We start from the raw sequence: 18,591 nt of genomic DNA, 5'->3' as shown, positions 1-18,591 counted from the left end.
GTCTGAATAAGTTGAGGTGGATGAAAAGCTTTGGGTCGATTCACTAAATAGCACCAAAGTTATTAAGCGAAACAAAAAATGCTCCTCCTATAGAAAGTCTGACCAAATCAAAAGCTACACAATGGGAACATATATACATATATAACAGCGGAGTGGTGTAGAGTGGGGTGGCATAGAGTGGAGTAGAGTGTTGTGAAGTGGAGTTGACTGGACTGTTGTAGAGTGGAGTAGAGAGTCAAGAGTGTAGTATGTGGAGTGGCATAGTGTCGAAGATTGGATTTGCATTAGATGGCATAGAGTGACATAGGATGAAGTAAGGGAGGAGAGTGGAATGGTGTGTCATAGAGTAGAATGGAGTAACGTGGTAAGAGTGGCATAGGTCGTTGCATGGTGTATCATAGAGCACAGTGTCATAGAGTGGCATAGAGTGGAGTAGAGTATTGTAGAGTGGCATATAGTGGTGTAGAGAGTTGTAGAGGGGAGTAGCATAGAATGGGGTTAAGTGACAAACAGTGGAAGGGTTTAGAGTGTTGTAGAGTGGAGTAGAGTTGTGTAAAGTGTGTGGCGTGGAGTGTCATAGTGTTGAGGCTTGGAATGGAGTAGCGCAGTGTCATGTCATAGAGAGTTATGGCATAGTGTTGTGGCCTAGAGTGTTGTGACCTAGATTGGAGTGGCATAGAGGGGAGTGGAATGGTGTAGAGTAGAGTAGAGTGGAGTGGAGTGTCATAGAGTAGAAAGGTGTGTTGTGCATAGAGGGTCATATCATAGAGTGTCTAAAAGTGGAGTGTCATAGAGTGGCATGGCGAGTGGTGTGTCGTAGATTGTCATAGAGTGGAGTACAGTGGTGTTGAGCAGGTGAACTTACAGTGGAGTAGAGTGTTCTGAAGTGGAGTGGCCTAGAATGGAGCATGGTGGACTGGCATGGAGGGGGGTGTCGCATAATGGGGTGTGGTCGAGTGGAGAGTAGTAGAGTAGAGTGTCTTGAGTGTCATATAGTGGAGTAGAGTGTTGTAGAGAGGAGTGGCATAAAGTAGAGCAGAGTGCAGTAGGGTGGAGTGTCATCACATGGAGTGTCATTGAGGCGAGGAGAGTATCATAGAGTGAAGTGTCATAGGAAAGAGTGTCATAGAGTTAAGCGTCGGAGAGTGAATTACAGTGGAGTGACATAGAGTGGAGTACAGTGTTGTAGATAGGAGTGTCATAAAGTGTTGTAGAGTGTAGTAGAGTATAGTAGAGTGTAGGGGCATAGAGAGTCATAGAGTGGATTGGCATTGAGTGGTGAGAGTGGTGTAGAATAGAGAGGCATAGAGTAGAGTGTTCTAGAGTTGAGTGGCGTGGAATTTTATAGACTAGAGTGGCATGTCGTAGAGTGGAGTGGCATGGTGCAGAGATGGAGGTGATGAGGTAGAATTTTGAATCTCTCTGTGATGTCTTAGTAGAAGAAATACAGCTGTGTTTCTTTTTCAGCATTGTGTCTTTGGTTGTTGCCATTATTAGTAGTATTGGACTGTGATTATAACCCACTTTGCATTAATAACCAATCACATAATGCTTTACCTCTTAATTGTATTTCTTATCTAGATTTCCATTCGGTTTTCATTGTCATGTGACCAGAAATGTGTTTTTCAGATTTTTTTTTAACACTTGTGAAACTTCATTGCTGCAGACCAGTTTATTTTCCTACCTCATTTTGACTAACTTATTTCCCTACATCATTTTGGTTTTGGTAGTAGTGTGCTATATTTTTATCATACAGTTTATATGAGCCAATCCTTGTCCTCCTTTCAAAAATAAGTTGTTGATATTATGTATTTCTAACTCTGTATATATTTGTCTGCTTCTATGTTCCTCATTCTTATATGTCAGTGTATGTAGTTCGCGTTTAGCTTGTTTGTCACAGTTTCATTTTGTGGGCCAGAGAGGATGCCAAGAAAGAAGATTTGGAAAATTATGTAGGAATGAAAGGAGTAAGGAAAAATGAATTGGTGAAAGAGTTTTGAGTTGGATTCAGTTACTCCCTCTTCTTTAATGAATCAATCAATATATATCTTTATTCGGTTAGGTTTAAAACCATAAAAGCTTACATAAAATTATAGCATTATAAATAGAGTCTATAAAAGCAATACATACTACAGTAAATTGCAGCACAATTAAAATTTCAGAAGGTAATTATGGCTCTTAAAAAGCATGCACCAATTAAAATTGTAAACTCATGCTGTAGCATCTGTAAAAAAGAAAGGGCAGGGCAAGCTTTTGAAAAGTCTCTGTCTTTAAGTAATGAGACGCTAAAAGTTCTTTTGGACACAGTATAAAATTTAGAGAGCATGATAAAATGCATCGTATCCTGCTGCGACGTATTGTCGCAGTCACAGAGACCCAGGGAATTAAAATTGTAACAGCCTCTAGTGTGAGCTAAAGACAGATGCTGCAGGTAAAATCGAAGTCTTACAAGCAGGAATATGTCATTATTGTTTTTTACCAGAGCCAAATAAGGGATCCATGTCCTGAGTGGTGGTTTGAAATACATACTTTAGACCAGACGGTTTCAGCAATTTAGACTCCTCTCTTAACAGTACATTTCTTTCAAGGAAGTGCTCCTTCACCCATTTAAAATCCACTCTCTGAATACCTGCAGGATTAGACAATAGCTCTGCTTTTCCCAAATTAAGGAATGAGTCCCCTATGTACTTAAGTCATGGAATTTTTAAGGCATGGTTAAGTGATAATCTGTCCCTAAATGTTAAGTTTTTCAGGCTGAGCTCCTCTTTGGTTCATATTTTTATCCAACCCAACAATAGGCGAAGAACTATCTGATAACTAAGATACTTGACTCAAAGTTCCTCATGCATGCAAAAAGTCAACATACTTTGAGGGACACACGGTCCTTCTAAGGAATGTATTCCTCTGAATCTAGAGTTCATTTGAAATTGAATAACCCCATATATCGCTCCATTACAATGCCTTTGAAATGCACTTGGCCTAATAAATCTTGACTAATGCCTGAGCAGTTTACTCCTCGCGCTAAATATGGCCCCGATGGTCCTCCTAAGCTGATCTTCCCTTGTATTAACTCGAGGTTTCTAGCTCATATTGGAGTCGAAAAACACACCCGGATGTCAGAAAGCCATAACCTTTGGTAGGACATAATTACTCATCTTAATTTTTAGATCTTGTTGCATGAGGTACCATTACCAAAATGAAGGATTTGGTCAAATGAATGGACATATTCAACTCCCTCATAAACATATCAAAGGAATTCAAAAGGCTTTGCATATCTTTAGCTGTCCTGGCCAAGAATACAGCATCATCAACGTATGAAAGTATAAGAAAGGGGCCAGATCAAATGTGGGGCAGTCTTCATTGGCAGCTATTAGCTCCTGTTCTAAATCATTTATATAGAGGACTACTTTCCTCTGTTATTAAATGTGACCATCCTCTCTTTATGGTTATCCACTGTGGTAGCAGTGATATAGGACACCTAGTTGGAGTTAGACTAAATATTGAGAGGGCGACATGTTACATCTTTATGTCAATGTTTCAGAGACAAAAGTTTAAGTGGTCTACTCTAATGCTGCCAAGTTCAAAAAGATTCAAACACATGTCAACAAAGCAGTCTCAGTATTCCTTTGAGGTCATGAAATGTCTACAAATTGCCATTTGAATACAAAATATTCCAATGCAGCACTGTATCGTCCTGATGGTTCACAGTTTACAACCTATGGAACCTATCTATTCCTGATAGGAGATAATAATCCTGAGGTTCAAGTTCAAAGGAATTCAGCAAATAGGGAAATTATATTTGAGGTGCAGAAACAGACTTGTTTATAGAAACAACAAGGGAATGGAATTTGGCCAAGGCAAAAACAAAATACAAATTGGGTCCTTGAGGATCACACGTCGCAAAATGACGGTCAGCTATCTCAGAAGACTGACCCAGATCAACAGTTCATAAGAAATTAAAACCATTCAAATCAGTTGGTGTTTCCACCTAATTACATCTCAAAAGGGAACTTTCACATGGTAAATAGGGGCACAATCATTAAATTGGTAAAGGAAAAAAGGGATACAGCACACATTGAATCTACCAACCTGTTATCAGTTAAATTCAAAGATTACCCATTTGCTGACAAACAGAGAGGCTACAGTAACAAGCTGGTCCTCATCAGATATAGTAGATCGGATCATGGCTCATTAGCATAGGTTTAAGACCTGGGGGATTGGGATACAAAAGATTGAGGTACCATGTTACCCAGGACCTCTTTTTCCTGTAAAACAAAAAGGAGGATTGATCTTAAGGGGTGCTATTGGCACAGGAACTCTTCTAAAACTCTCTGCATCTTCTCCTTGAATACCCATGGTTTAGAAAACTTCTAGAAAATAATGAAGTCATGGATTTCCTGCTAAAATATAATATAATTTTGAGACAAGAAACTTGGAGCCTCAAACCCCTGCTGATCTTAGGCTATACTGATTGCCATATACCGGCAGTAAAATCAGGAAGATTTGGCCATCCAAAGAGGGGTTTGGCTACGTATCTCTCTACCAAACTGGACTGGTCCATTGAAGAACAACCAATGGGGACCAAATGGATTCTTGTAATAAAATGGGCTAATCAAAAGTCTAACATGACACCGACAATAATAATTTTACTAAATATCTATATCCATCTAAAAAAAGCAAATAAAGAGGTGTGGATCACTGGTTAGAGGCGGCAGACCCTGAAGCAGAGGTCAGACCCGGGACCAGGGTTCAATACCCGACGTGGCAGGGTCTTGAGCCCAAGTATCCACGGACTCGATAATTCTCGTTTCGGTGCCTACTGGAGTCACAGGTTCACACTCTGCAGCTCTGGGCATTAGCTTGCTTAATCTCCACTACGGCCCCCCCGTGGCGGGATGCCTGGCTTTCACCTTGGGGATGCCCAGTACGGGTATCTCACAGGGAAAAACCAGGACGGGTTCCCAAGGCAAGCGCCGAGATGCCTACGGGTAATCGAGCGCTATATAAGAACGCTTAATAATAATAATAATAATAATAATAATAATAATATGAAAACCCTGAATAAATTGATAAAAACAATGCGGTTTCAATATGCACAAGCAAAGTTTATTGTCACAGGTGACTTCAATACAAATATATTAAAAAATCTCAGGAACAATCATCAAATTGGTAGACGTTTCAGAAGTCAGCTAGAATCCCTGGGTGTAAAACATTTGAATGGAAACACCAAAGAGGATTCTACGTCATCAATTACCTTTCTAAGTGGGAACAAGAGCTCAACTATTGACCACCCATTTGTGAGTGAAAATGTAAGGTCTCAGAGGCACAAATTTCGGATTATCTAACGCATGGAGAGTGATCATTTTCCACTATCAATACAATTGGAACCAAGTTTTGCCTGTCTGATGGCACCAAACGACTTAATCACCTCGCCCTTTGCATATAGCCTAAATGGACTATGATGGAGAGGAAAAGGGATAGAAAAAGTAATGGCTGAACTATATTTTTACTTAGGAAGAAAAGAAGAAATCGAGAAGGCAACTGGGATGCAATAAAATCGACTATCAGTTAATACGGAAAGAGAAGAGACTTCTGTGAGAAATTAGAATAGTTGCAAAACAGTTAAGACACGGAGTAATACGTAAGCTTAAAAAACTAAGAGCTCAATATAAGAAGAGCTGTCGCGAAACAAAAATAAAACATCATGAGCTTTTTTAGAATAAACTGCTAATGGCAAGTAAACAAAATAATGGAAAGGAATGTTGGCGAGTCATAAGCACGCTGACGCATGGAAAATCCCGACATCATGCTGTAGGTATCAACGCAGACATGTGGGCAGTCCATGTGCAAGAAATGAACAAAGAACGGGAGTACAAACAAAATACAGACTGTTGTGATAATGTAACCGAAAAGAGAAGGGGCCTGTTAACAGCAGCCCTGATAATCACAGGAATTCAAGAAAAAATCATCATGAATAAACATCGAAGAAAAATATCCCGAACTTACAGATACAGAAAAATTAACAAAAATCATAAAGAACTTAAAAACAGAGGGTGCAGCAGGCCCAAAGAGTATACCAAATGCTTTCTTTAAGGAAGAGCCTGTTTCCTGGGCAGTCTATCTTACACCACTTTTTAAGCAGCTGTTTCTGACAAATAAAATCCCAGAGTCATTGAGGGGGAGCATTTTTCAACCAATCTTTAAAGGTGGAAATCAGTCACTGCCCAGCAACTACAGACTCATCGCTTTAACAGATGTTGAAACTAAGCAATACGCTACCTGTCTGCTGAAACATTTTTTAAAATGGTCTGACGACACATAATTGACACCTCGGTATTCACGGTAGAGGCAGCACACTGACTAATCTATCAGTCATAACGCTACTAATTGAAAATGCCAAACATCAGAACAAGCGGTTGTTTGTATGTTTTGTGGACTTAAAGTCAGCTTTCGATCGTGTGCCCCGTAAACACCTGTGGAGAGAACATGCAAAGTGGGGCATTCCAAACAACTTACTGAAAGCCATCTAAGAATTGTATACCGTTTCCTGGACTCATGTAAAAATAGGTGATGGTAGTAGTGTAACAAAGAAAATAGGTACCCACAACGGATGAAAACGGGTGTGTGTGTTAGCCCCAAGCCTTTTTAATTTGTATTTAGCTGATCTTGAAGAATCACTTACTGGAGTAAACATCCATCCACCAACATTAGCCAAAGAGGAAATTAGGTGCTTACAGTATGCTGACAACATAGTGCTTTTCAGCCAAACCCCAATAGGGCAACAATGCAGCATGAGTACACGAGAAAATTATATGGATCAGCCTGGATTAGAATTACATTTATCTTAAACAGTTAGTTAGTGGATGCAAAATTAAAAAAACACATGTGGTATTTGGACGGAAAAAAAGTCAAGGTTATTGCCTCCTACAAATACCTGGGGTTTAAAATTGAGAGAAAACTGAGTTATAAACATCAGTCTCTAGCAATGAGGGCTAAAGCGCAAAGTATTATCTGTGGCTTCAATTTATTAAAAAAGAAATTAAGCTGTCCATCTTACAGCCACCTATTATCTGTTACATCGGTACAGTTAATGCCTTCTGTCACATATGGTAGTGAAATTATGAGGGGTTGTGAAACCGCAATCCTAAATAGTATCCATACAAAGGTTAATAAAAATGTCTTCCTCATACATCAAGCAGCATCACCGGCTCAAGTCCGTTTAGAGTTTGGTTTGACCAATCAAATACATCGGGGCAAAAGTGCTTTGATTAAATTATGTGGAAGGCCTAGAGCAGCCACTATTAATTCTATTGAGAATTTGTGCTGGAAAGAAATAGAAGCTCAGAGAGAGAAGATAACACAAGGTTCCAGAGGCTGTTACTTAGCACAAGTTATTGAGGATCGTTGTGTTCATGAAATTTGTAACTCAGGAATGGGGAAACAGGCCCTTAACAAAGCATTAAATCGCTCAACAAAGATCCTGTCTAACATAACAGATGAAAACAGCTTATTACACAGACGTCATGCCTGGACAGTGATTAATTCATATGGCACCAGGAAACAGCACATTTCTCAAAAATTTTAAAGAACCAATTTATGAATTTACTCTTTGGTATTTGGGAAATAAAGAATTTGATCCGCTCCTGGAAAGAGCATTTTCAAAATCAAGACTGCAGATTGTGCAACTACAAACATGAATCCCTATCACACATTCTCTGTGCATGTCAGAAGTTATTAAAAGAAAGAAAGATACTTTCGAAAGAAATATTCACTAATATGAACATACGAACATGCAGTGAAGCTGTAACCTGGTTGGGTGGGTCTTAGATTACACTGGTCTGCAGGGGGATTAAATTAATACATTTGTATCTAAAGGAATTAGGAAGAATTGTAGAAGAAAATCAAATAATTTAATATACAGTTTTATGATGATTATGGTTTTTAAGATGAGGATGATGTTATGGTGCGTCACTTATTGGACAGGTCTTTAATTTTACGAAGTGTTGAACAATGAATGAAGATTTTATTCTTTTTTATAACTATTCTTTTTTTACATATAGCATGCTTTAAGTAATGTAATGATATTACATAGTGTAATGGTTTTAAAAGACCCAACATTTGAATACATTTGACTTTGACTTTGACTAGCTATTCCTTTCAAACCTAGAAAACTTGGATTGACAAACACATTTAAATATGTTTCATTGAAAGAAAACAAAAAGGATTTTTTAAGAGCCATCCTATATTATGTCTAGTTCTATTTTCTCAAATATAAGGTTATTTATTTTTTATTTCAGCAAGTACTGCAGTAGTTACTTGATACTGTCATGAGAGTACTGGGGTACTCTGTAAACCTTAAAAAAATATACAAATAAACATAATTACTTTTCACTACTTCTACAGAGTTTGATGAACTGCCTCATGTCTTCCTTTCCATTAAAACAACACCAATCATATATTTCACATTGAAACAGAAAACAAAGTCAAAGTATGCTTTAAAGAAAATGGTTGCCATTTCATTTTTAAACAGCTTACATTAACCAATCATATTGTGTTTCATCATCACCAGGTACCATGTTATTCCACAAAGGTACTGTGGTATACCCCATCCCAATATATCACTAGTTTTGTATCCCTTGTTACTTAATATCTGCTGTACCAATTTAAATCAAATAACAAAAAGGACCCTTTCCACCATAATCAATATTCCTGCCAAATGTCATGAAAATCCATTCAGCTATCTTGCTGCTAAATCAGGTTTAAAAAGTCTATGGAAAATGCAGAGGTGGAAATAATATTTTACCCCCCCCCCCCTACTTCTTTGTACCCCCTTAACTAATCACCATGGAACTTTGCATCATTTTTCCAATGCAGAAAAAGGAATAGGTCTGCAGTTTTTCTGAGATTCCTCAAATGGTGGCAAAGTTATTATCAAACAAACAATTGAGGAATTCCTATCTCTCGGAATTCTATTGTTAGTTTTTTATTTGTGAGTGTGTTGTAGTTCCGGGGTTGAATATGTGTGGTGGTCGAACTTCTCTAAGTCTGGGTTGGAGCTCAAGTTTAAACACTATTATAGGTGTCCTAAATTAGGCAGTGTACTTTGTTAATTGCAATGGCCTTTCTCTTTTGTGAGTATGTGTTGTGTGTTAGCCTATCTCGGCCTAAAATCCACATTATTTATTCTTTCACCCCATCCATATTATAGTAATTATGCCTCATTTTCCCATCTCTGTCACATATACCTCACACATTTACAACAAAAACGTGTATTTCTATATGTGGAAATATCTGCATAGAAAATACAGAAGTAGAGATCTTCACCTGCAGGTGTGTCAATATATTTTATACTAAGAAATATTACTAATGAAGAATGTATTTGCTTCAAAGTTCAGTTTGTGAACTGTGACTTTAGCAAATCTGCCCCTTTCTAAATGGCCATCCCGGATTGTTCACCTTTTTCAGGACCATATTTTTGCTGACGCTAAGACGCTAAAACATTGTAAATTGGTAATCCTTATTAAGATTTTATAGTTTCCCAATAAAAATCTATAAGTTAAACATCATAGGTGGACTGTAGGGAGTATTTACAACACCCACATACCTGACAGAAATATATGTCTACCACAAACACCACTTTACTCTTGCTGGACTGCAATGACAAGTGACAGGAGAAATGCCTTAGCCATCCAGGAAAAGCCTATTTTTATAGCATCTTAAACCACCCATAAATTGTTCATTGTAAACCCATACAGCAGGTTGCTAAAATTTCAAAATAGTGCACACTACATATATTGGAGTCAGTTTACCCTAATAATGAAATGAAAGCCAAAAGCTATTTCAATGTGTTGGCTTTGCTGGACTTTTCCTTAAGTAAGCTTGAATGGGATTGCAATTTTAAGGATGTCTGATTAAGAAAAGACTACAAAGTATTTTCAAAGTTAATTCCTGCTAAAAAAAATGTAATCAAATTTAAAGGTGGAATCAGATTTTTGGTATCAAATGCAGAAACGTAACTTTATAAAGGTGTACTTCAGTTTGACTGAGACAGAACAGGCTAAAAACCAGTTCCATCACCACTCACCTCAAAAGGGTTAATGACCTTGGCTCAGATTACAACAAACTGCATCTGAGGTCAGGAAGAACCAATGGGGATTAACTGCTGACCGCTTACAAAGATTAGCTACCCGGGGTGGCTAGAAAGAGTTAGCAGAGCGAAAGATAGCTGTAGCACTACCTCTTTTGACTTGGAGATGGCAAGAATATAATTTCCCCTGATTACCAGACTCTATTCACAAAGAAGGGAAAACATGTTTTGTCCTTGTCAGGTGAAAGAGAAATCATCTGAATAGGAATAGACTTAGGAATATCGGCTCCTGGGTAAGTTAACAGCAATGCAAAGAAGTAGTTATTCAAAAGCATGTGGGAGAACTATGAGAAAATAGATAGGATTGGTGGTAAACATTCTCCAATCTCTGACTAGTGTACAGATTATATCTGCCCATTCTGCCACCACCTCATTAGGACATTGTTGGACCTGGGAAGATTCCAGCTGAAGACAGCCCTGCTGAAAGAAGACTCCTGACTCTTGCTTGAAACTCAACAACGCCTAACTTATTCTGAAACCCAAGTCTGGAAATGCTATCCACTAGTCAAGCCATTGACCTCCTGTTTTCCTACTTCAGGGACACAAAAAGCAGAAAGACTCCTAATCCCATGAAGGCCCATCTGACCACTATGGATGTTGACCCTGCAGTAGACCTGGAGGGAGAGAGACCTGATGTCTAGTCTGCTGCCCTGGAGAGCTGGAGGCTGCAGGAGGCATTAGGAACCTTTCCAGGATGTTGAAAAAGTTGGTACTCGGCCCTTTTTCATCCGCCAGAGAACTGAGAGAAGATGCTGAAGTGTGTACATGGAGATTGTACCCTAAATGGGCAAAACATCCAGATTTGTTTGGCGCGTTGTTTTTTGCCACACTGAAAAATTACTTCACTGGAATCTGACCATGAATGTATCTGGCCTTGTGGGCTTACAGCCTTGCCCTGCTGGAGAATTTGACCCAAAAATGTGATTTCAGGTAAAATTTGGGATAGAAGCAATACAACAATTTTAGCTAGTCCGCAAAGTCACCTTGATTGCTCTGGGATACTTGCCCCCTGAGTCAGCTCTGAGGTCGCGGCTCCGCATTGACCTTCGTGATACCCAATGCTGCATCCGATGTCGGGGTGAAAAGGAGTGTACGCACCTGTTCAGCCCAACATTGACTGTCCACTGAAGCTCGCAAAAGCCCCGGTTCCCCTCCCCCCTGCTTCGGCGACAAAAAAGGATATGCCAATTGGCGGCATCACTCCCGAGCGCGGCCGGAGCTGAACACATGAAACCCGCTCCTTCAGGAATGGTGAATATACTGCTGAGGAGGTCAGCGGTCTAAAGCGAGCTGGAATCAAAGAAAGCTGCGCAGCGATTGGGCGACACCAGCCACAGTGCACGTTCAAAGAAGGTACATACAATATTGCCTGAAAAATATTGTGCGCAATAAGGACACCGCTGCCAGGCCCAGGGGTGAATGTCTGTGCTTGAGTAATGGCCGGGACTCACCACACGTATCGGGCAGAGAGCTGAGATTGCGAGTGCAGGTGGGGACACCGGAGCAGGTTTTCAGTTTCAATAAAGCACCCTGCACCAAATTTTATTCGTCCCAGTTGTGGGCTGTGCCACAGAAGCTTTACTGACAGGGCCCATGCAATACAGGGGTGGATAACACACGGCAGTCGCCGAGTACGGAAACTCCATATACAACCAGGCCTGCCGCACCTTCGCTGTTGGCGCCTGGGATGTGCCTGGGACTGCAAGTGCACATACTGCTGAGGGCGGCCTTACCGGGACTTTGATCCTGTAACTGTAAACAACACCTGCCATTTCGGACGCAAGGGGCTGACCCACTTGAGCAACCTGGAGCGGTGCTTCGGCGGGAATTCTCCCAGTCCTGGTAGGGAGTACACGGAGCCCCTCTGGGTCTAGAGAACTGTTTGAGATCCATTGGCCGGGTGATGTGAGGCGGCAGAATCTGACTTTAGGATGGCGCCCGGCCGAGATGCTCCATAGATAAAGGAGCAAGCAACAATTTACACAGTGACTCTGGGGCATCAATAGTGGCAACAAAAACACCAATCATCCTTTTGGGCACCTACTCAACCACCCCCACCAGGGAAATAGCGGTGATCCATGACCGCACAGCAAGTTGACCCCAGGACTAATGGCAGACCCATCATGAAGAGGTGAGGGGCAACTGAGCACCGTGGTAAAAAGGGAGATGAGCCATAATACAAAAATACCTATCATCCTTTTGGGCACCTACTCAACCACCTCCACCAGTGAAATAGCTGTGACTCCCGACAGCACAGCAAGTTGACCCCAGGACTAATGGCAGACCCATTGTGAAGAGGTGAGGGGCAACTGAGCACTGTGGCAAAAAGGCAGACAAGCCATACTGCACAGCAGAAGGATGGATGCTAAGACAGGCCCCAGAACTACTCCCCCCCACTAAAAGAATCACCCGGTAGATGGAAAAGAGGTGAGGCTTCTAGGTCCCTACACCACTGAATTCGGGGAGACGCTGGACACCAGAGAGACTGGTACTGATATAGGGCTCGTCTATGCTGCCAAAAATTCAGCAAAATAGTTTCCTTCTACTTTGCCATCACAGCTGCCAAAGACTCACAGGTGCCGACAACAGGGGAACACAACATGGCAAACTGCACATCATCCTCTGCACCCAAGAACTTACTATGATAACATCTGGATTGCTGATGTGCAGCGTACTATAAATTTCTGTTAATCATTAAAAAAGAATTTGAATTACTAACTGAGTGCTTCATGTCCTGGAATGGCCGTTGCTAGGCTTTTACCTTAGAGATGGGCAAACTCATGGCCACAAAGAAAAAACAGCCTGTCCCCCAAACTGATGCTACTTGTTCCCATTTATTACTCTTTTTCTTTGCCTACTTCATTTGCTCCCATCCCCTCTCCCCTCAATCTCTCCCCTTGCCTGCTACAACACCTAGCCCCCTGCCCTTTTGTGCCCTGTTACTAAGCACTCCTTCTCCCCTTGTTGGGGAAAGATCCAATATGTATACTCTGGAGTCTCAGCAAACCCGCTGGGAGAGTCCACAGCGCCAAGGGAGCCACTCACAGTTGAGGTATGGTATGGCACCCCATTGCCAAAGCACTCCCTCTCCCCTTTTTGGGGAAGGATCCAGTATGTAGACCTTGGAGTCTCAGAGACCCCTCTGAGAGAGTCCATTGTGTATAGGGAGGCTCTCGCAACAGAGATGGAGAAATGATACCACTTCCCCTGGGATCACAGCTTACTGGACTTTGACTCGTCTTCCGGTTTGTGTCCCGTCACCCTTCCCGTCACCCTTCCCTCCCCTCCTCTTTCCAGGCTGTGTCTCTCACCCTCCCCTCCCCTTCCCCTTCCCCTTCCCCTCCTCCATTCTCTGTCTTCTTCCCCTGCTCCTACCCCCCTCCCCCGAATCTCCCCCTTGCCTGCTTTTTCCCTTACATGTATGTCCTTCTTGTTTGTCTTGACCTTACATGTAACTATGTTGCCATGCTCTAATAACTGTGTAACCTTTGTAACGATGTAACTTGCAACTATGGTCTGATGCTCATGTAAAGCGCTTTGATTCTTCCGGGTCTAGCCAGCGCTAAATAAAACCTTTTAAAAAAATAAAAATAAATACACTAAAAAATTCTCTGATCCTTGGGCACCAAAACCAATGGTCTCAAGGGGTGCTCAGTGAATCCATGCAGGACATTGAGGGACCCTGCAGGGCCATGCCCTTATATGAGATTTTGACTTCCGTAACAAAATAACTAATTCAGAAGGTAAACATTTTGACCAAAATGACCCACTAAATATATCCAATCTTCACTTCTTCATGGTCAGTTTAAATTCATGCTTAGGTCAACTGCAAACAGTCACTTGATTGGCACTTTACATATTCTTGATGCTTTTCCTTAACTTATTTTAATGGTCTTGGTGTCTTTTTGATCATTAGTCTTTTTATCTATTGTTTCCCAAATAGTTTGGGAATTTTGTGATGTTTATTATCAAACTCATTGGTACTGGCTGAACTCAGCAGGCACTTCTCTGTGGAACAATGGGTTTAGTGGAGATTCTCTCAGAATTGTGTTTTGACCTAACCCCAATGGGTGTATAGAGTTGGTAAGATTATCCCCTGCCTCAAAATTATAACACCATATCTGACAGTGCCGGGAACCTTTTACTTTTTTTTTTCATGTCAGTAAATTATGTTTAACAGTGAGGTCATCCCATCTATTATACTCATGTGAAATTTATAGATGTAGGCTTTTTTCCAATTTGCACAATCAATCCATATTTTGTTGCAGTAAATTTGGAAGTGGTGATGAAAAATATATTGTACAATTATGTGAAATCCCACAAAGTTGTGCCTTTTTAGGCTACCCCACTTTTCCAGTGATAAAACCCCCTTTTCCCTGGAAATAATCATGTTTTGACCCTTACACCCTAATTCTGTTCTATTGCTTGCTTTCTATGATAGGGTCTCATCATGATTGCACACAGAACCGGGGTTCAGAATGGTTTCATTATACAAACATGCTTCACATGGTAGAGTAGTATGAGAAACTCCATTCTCACTTCTTTTGAATTCTGAGGTGACTTCTCTCATTTCATATGTCCTTGTCCTGGTATTCTGGGAGATGCCTTAAAACACCTGCACATCTGTTCTCATAAAGCACAATGGGAAGTGACTAAACTCTTGCTTTCACTAAAATCTTATCATTGAGTCAACCTAGAATATCTCGTGACTTTGCTTCACTGCTCTCTTAATATTCATATATACGTTGCATTGCTCTCAAGGATATCGATAAATACCCTATGAACAAAACCCAGAATGTATGCCATCTGTAAGATACTGGGGTACTGGTTGAGGGGGCGAATCCCTTCTCAAGCAGCAACCAAAATTCTTCTCAGAACTAAGTCACAACCAAACCCTACATTAACCTGTGATCAACCCTGGGGTAGCTTGGCACAGCGCAGTCAGTCTTAATTGAGAGGCAATGTGTAAAGTATTTGGTGAACACTTCAAACAGTAACACAGTAAAACACACCAAAAAAGGATCCCACACCAGTTTTGAAAAATAGAGCAGTTTTAAATAATTAAATATTTAAACCAAGTCCAAAATGACATAAATCCAATCAGTAGAATCAGAGATATTCAATTTTAAAGATTTTAGTAATTTTAACACCCAAAAGCACAAAGCCCCGACTGTGGATATCTGGTCATAAAGGACCAGGACAAAGTTTAGGCCAACCGCGATGGAGTGTGGGTCAGCTTCAGTGACCAATTTTGGTCTGCGGCACAGTGTACTGTAAATCCTGGTTTGTAGGGGGTTGTGAGGGTCTGCATCAAAGATGCATCACACAGCCACAGCAATTTTTCTGTTCAGAGATGCATCCAGGCTGATTGCGAGGCCCTGCTTCATCGTTGAAGTTCTCATTGATGATGACTTGCGGTGCGAGAGGCTTTCAGGATGCATCTCACAGGTGGGACAATATGTCTGTACTGAGGAGCTGCATGGCTACAATTCGAGTCCATCATCGGTGCCGAGGCTGCATCTAAGAGAGATGAAGAACCTGTGTCAATGATGCATCATGCAGTGGCGGTTCTGATGAGATGATGGGCTGCAATGAGATGCAGATCTTTGCAATGGTTTGGAACCATGCTGCAGCAGTGATGTGTCGGTTCTGTTCGGGGTTGCGCAACACAACTGAGGAAGTTAGCAGAACACCTCAGGCTCACCTTCAAGGTTCACTCCACTTGGCATGGTAGACTTGCAGATGGCAGAGTCCTGGTGAAGGGTCAACTAGCCTTTGGAGTCACTTTGGGGTTCTGGGTTCAACAGATGCAGGTCCAGTCCTCCTCACCCAAGGAAAAGAGCAGCAGGTCTGCACAGCAGTCCTTCAGAGCAGAAATCTAGCACAGTAGCAATACTTCGAGCATGACAACAGTCTTTCTTCCTGGCACAGTATTCATAGGTCCCGAAGAGTACTAAAGAGTTGGTGTCTGAGACCAGTACTTATACCCAGTTGTGCCTTAGAAGTGGGGGAGAAGTTCTAGAGGTTTCCTTTTGAAGTCTTCAGACATCCTGCCTTTTCTGTACTAGATCTAGACTAATTCTGGGAGGTATGAAGCCCTTTGGTAAAATGGTAAAAGCACTGATTAGTGAACTCTGCATCAGCGGTGCAAAGCCAACGAGACATCAAGACAACGCTATCATCGCAGTCCCCCTGGGGTTCTTTTATAAACCAGGCATGAAACAATTTATTCACCCCAACAACAGACCACTTAAACTAGATTGGCATATGCCATTCCCAGTGTCAAATAGATTTTCATCTCTCAGAAGATGAAGCAACCCAGATTGACTATAAGGACATAGATCATGAACTCTGTGTTGACAAAAGACTACATAAGTTCATGCTAACTAAGAATCCGATCCAACCGAAGTATTATCATATATAAACCTGAAGGTTGCAACATGGAATATCGTGGGTATAAAAAACAAGATAAATGATGAAGCGTAGCTTGAATCCATTAAAAACTGCCTAATCATCTGACTACAAGAAATTTGGCTTAAAGAACCTTTCCATATTGATGGATTATCTACGGTCATCACACTAGCTGCTCCCTCCCTGAATGGAAGGGTTAAAGGAGGACTCGATGTCCTGGTTTCAGTTTCACCCCCCTACTTCTAAAGAAAGCCTACACTTACTGACAATTCATCCAATTCTTGTGGTTTCAAACGTCTGAAAATCAGTATATCTTAATGATAAATTTTTATAATAATGTTTTGATAACTCTACAAATAAGGTCAAAATAGCATTAGAAAAGGAGCTAGACACATTTATGAAACACGTTAGGAGTGATTGCCTTATCTGACTGGGAGATTTTATTAGTAAGAAATGCGACATACTGAAAGGGGAAAACTGTGCTTATAGGAATGAACATGGTGAAACGTATTCTTATTTTCCACACAGTTTGTATGGAGGGACTATTAATGGTGCAATGCACAAATACAACTTAGAACTATTGGAACAATCTATCGCAGCGGGCCAACCACAAGTACCAACTTATGAAGGCCACAGAAAGTTCTCATATATTGATCATATATTGATCTCTGGGTCTGAAAGAGGGCAGATTGTGAGACTGGAGGTGATAGAAAGCCCCTTTATTGACCATCACCTGTTATTCTTGACCCTCAGACTTAGTATGACGCCCCAGGAGGGGGGTTGATTAGCTCTCAACATCACAACGCAATGAACGAATGGTATCAGTATCAAATGGTCAGGTGTCAACCCAACCGCCTTTTTAGATAAAATAGCACATAAATGTCAATACGAATTGGATATTTGCAAGAACGGAGATTCATCTGATTTGCATATCATCAGGGCACTTGTGTTTTGTGGACCTTACAAGTGCATTTGATTTAGTAAATGACACAAAACTATGGCAGACTCTGTTTGCAATGTGTGCCCCAAGTGACATTATTGCTTACCTGTCACAAATATATAAGCTTTTAACTGCAAGAGTTCGATATGGGCCTGGAGGAGAATGTACTACCCAATTTAGATAACACTTGGGATCAGGCAGAGTTGTGTCCTTGCCCCACTCCTGTTTCTCTGTATAAAAATGGAGTGGATGAATGCTTGCAAAACTTAAATGCTGACGCTCCTAGGGTTGGCAACCACTTCACCCCCACTCTGCTTTATGCGGACGTCACGGTTCTGCAGTATAGAATTGCTAACAGGCTTTAGTGCCTAATTGAAAAATTTGCAGAATATATGCATGAAAAGGATTTAAAACTCAATCTAAAAAAACATTTATGATTATCTGTGGAAAAGGGAAGCCAATGACTAGGACACACCATGTCAACAGGGTACCCATAGCAGAAATGCAATCATTTTCATATTTTGCCTGTTATTTACATTAAATGGTCATTGAGGAGCTCAGATTGGCTCCTGCAAATCAAAATTTATATGGTCAACCAAGGCCATCTTTAGATTATCAAACATAATGGGGAATTAGCCAATTAGGGAAATTCTGACCCTCTACAGGAGTAAGTACCTTACTGGAACTTGCTAAGGTGCTGCGTTATTGGGAATGGCTAATCATGTTATCCTTTAGATTGAACACATCTCCATAGGAAGAAGATTAGTTGTTCCTATCCCAACTCCCTCATATATTGTTTATAAAGAGCTGGCTCCTACTTACATTAATGACCAGATTAGCTCGGCAGCTCCGACTGTTTGGTATGGGATCTGGAGCAAGGAGTGGACCAGATTTACGCAGGCAATTATTAAGGACTACTTTACCCTTGAGCACAACAGAAAAATTCCTTGGCTGATGTACATTAACAATCTTTTTAAAGAGTGCACTGAGAACATTGATTTTAATAATCCCACATAAACCTTTGGTTACAGCAAAAAAGATTTGAAAACTTGGCTCATAGAGTCAAGAGAATGGCTAACAGAAACTGAGGCAA

This window comes from Lissotriton helveticus, chromosome 4_1 (assembly GCF_964261635.1).
Source record: "Lissotriton helveticus chromosome 4_1, aLisHel1.1, whole genome shotgun sequence".
Lineage (NCBI taxonomy): Eukaryota > Metazoa > Chordata > Amphibia > Caudata > Salamandridae > Lissotriton > Lissotriton helveticus.
Note: the sequence above shows the minus strand (reverse complement) of the source record.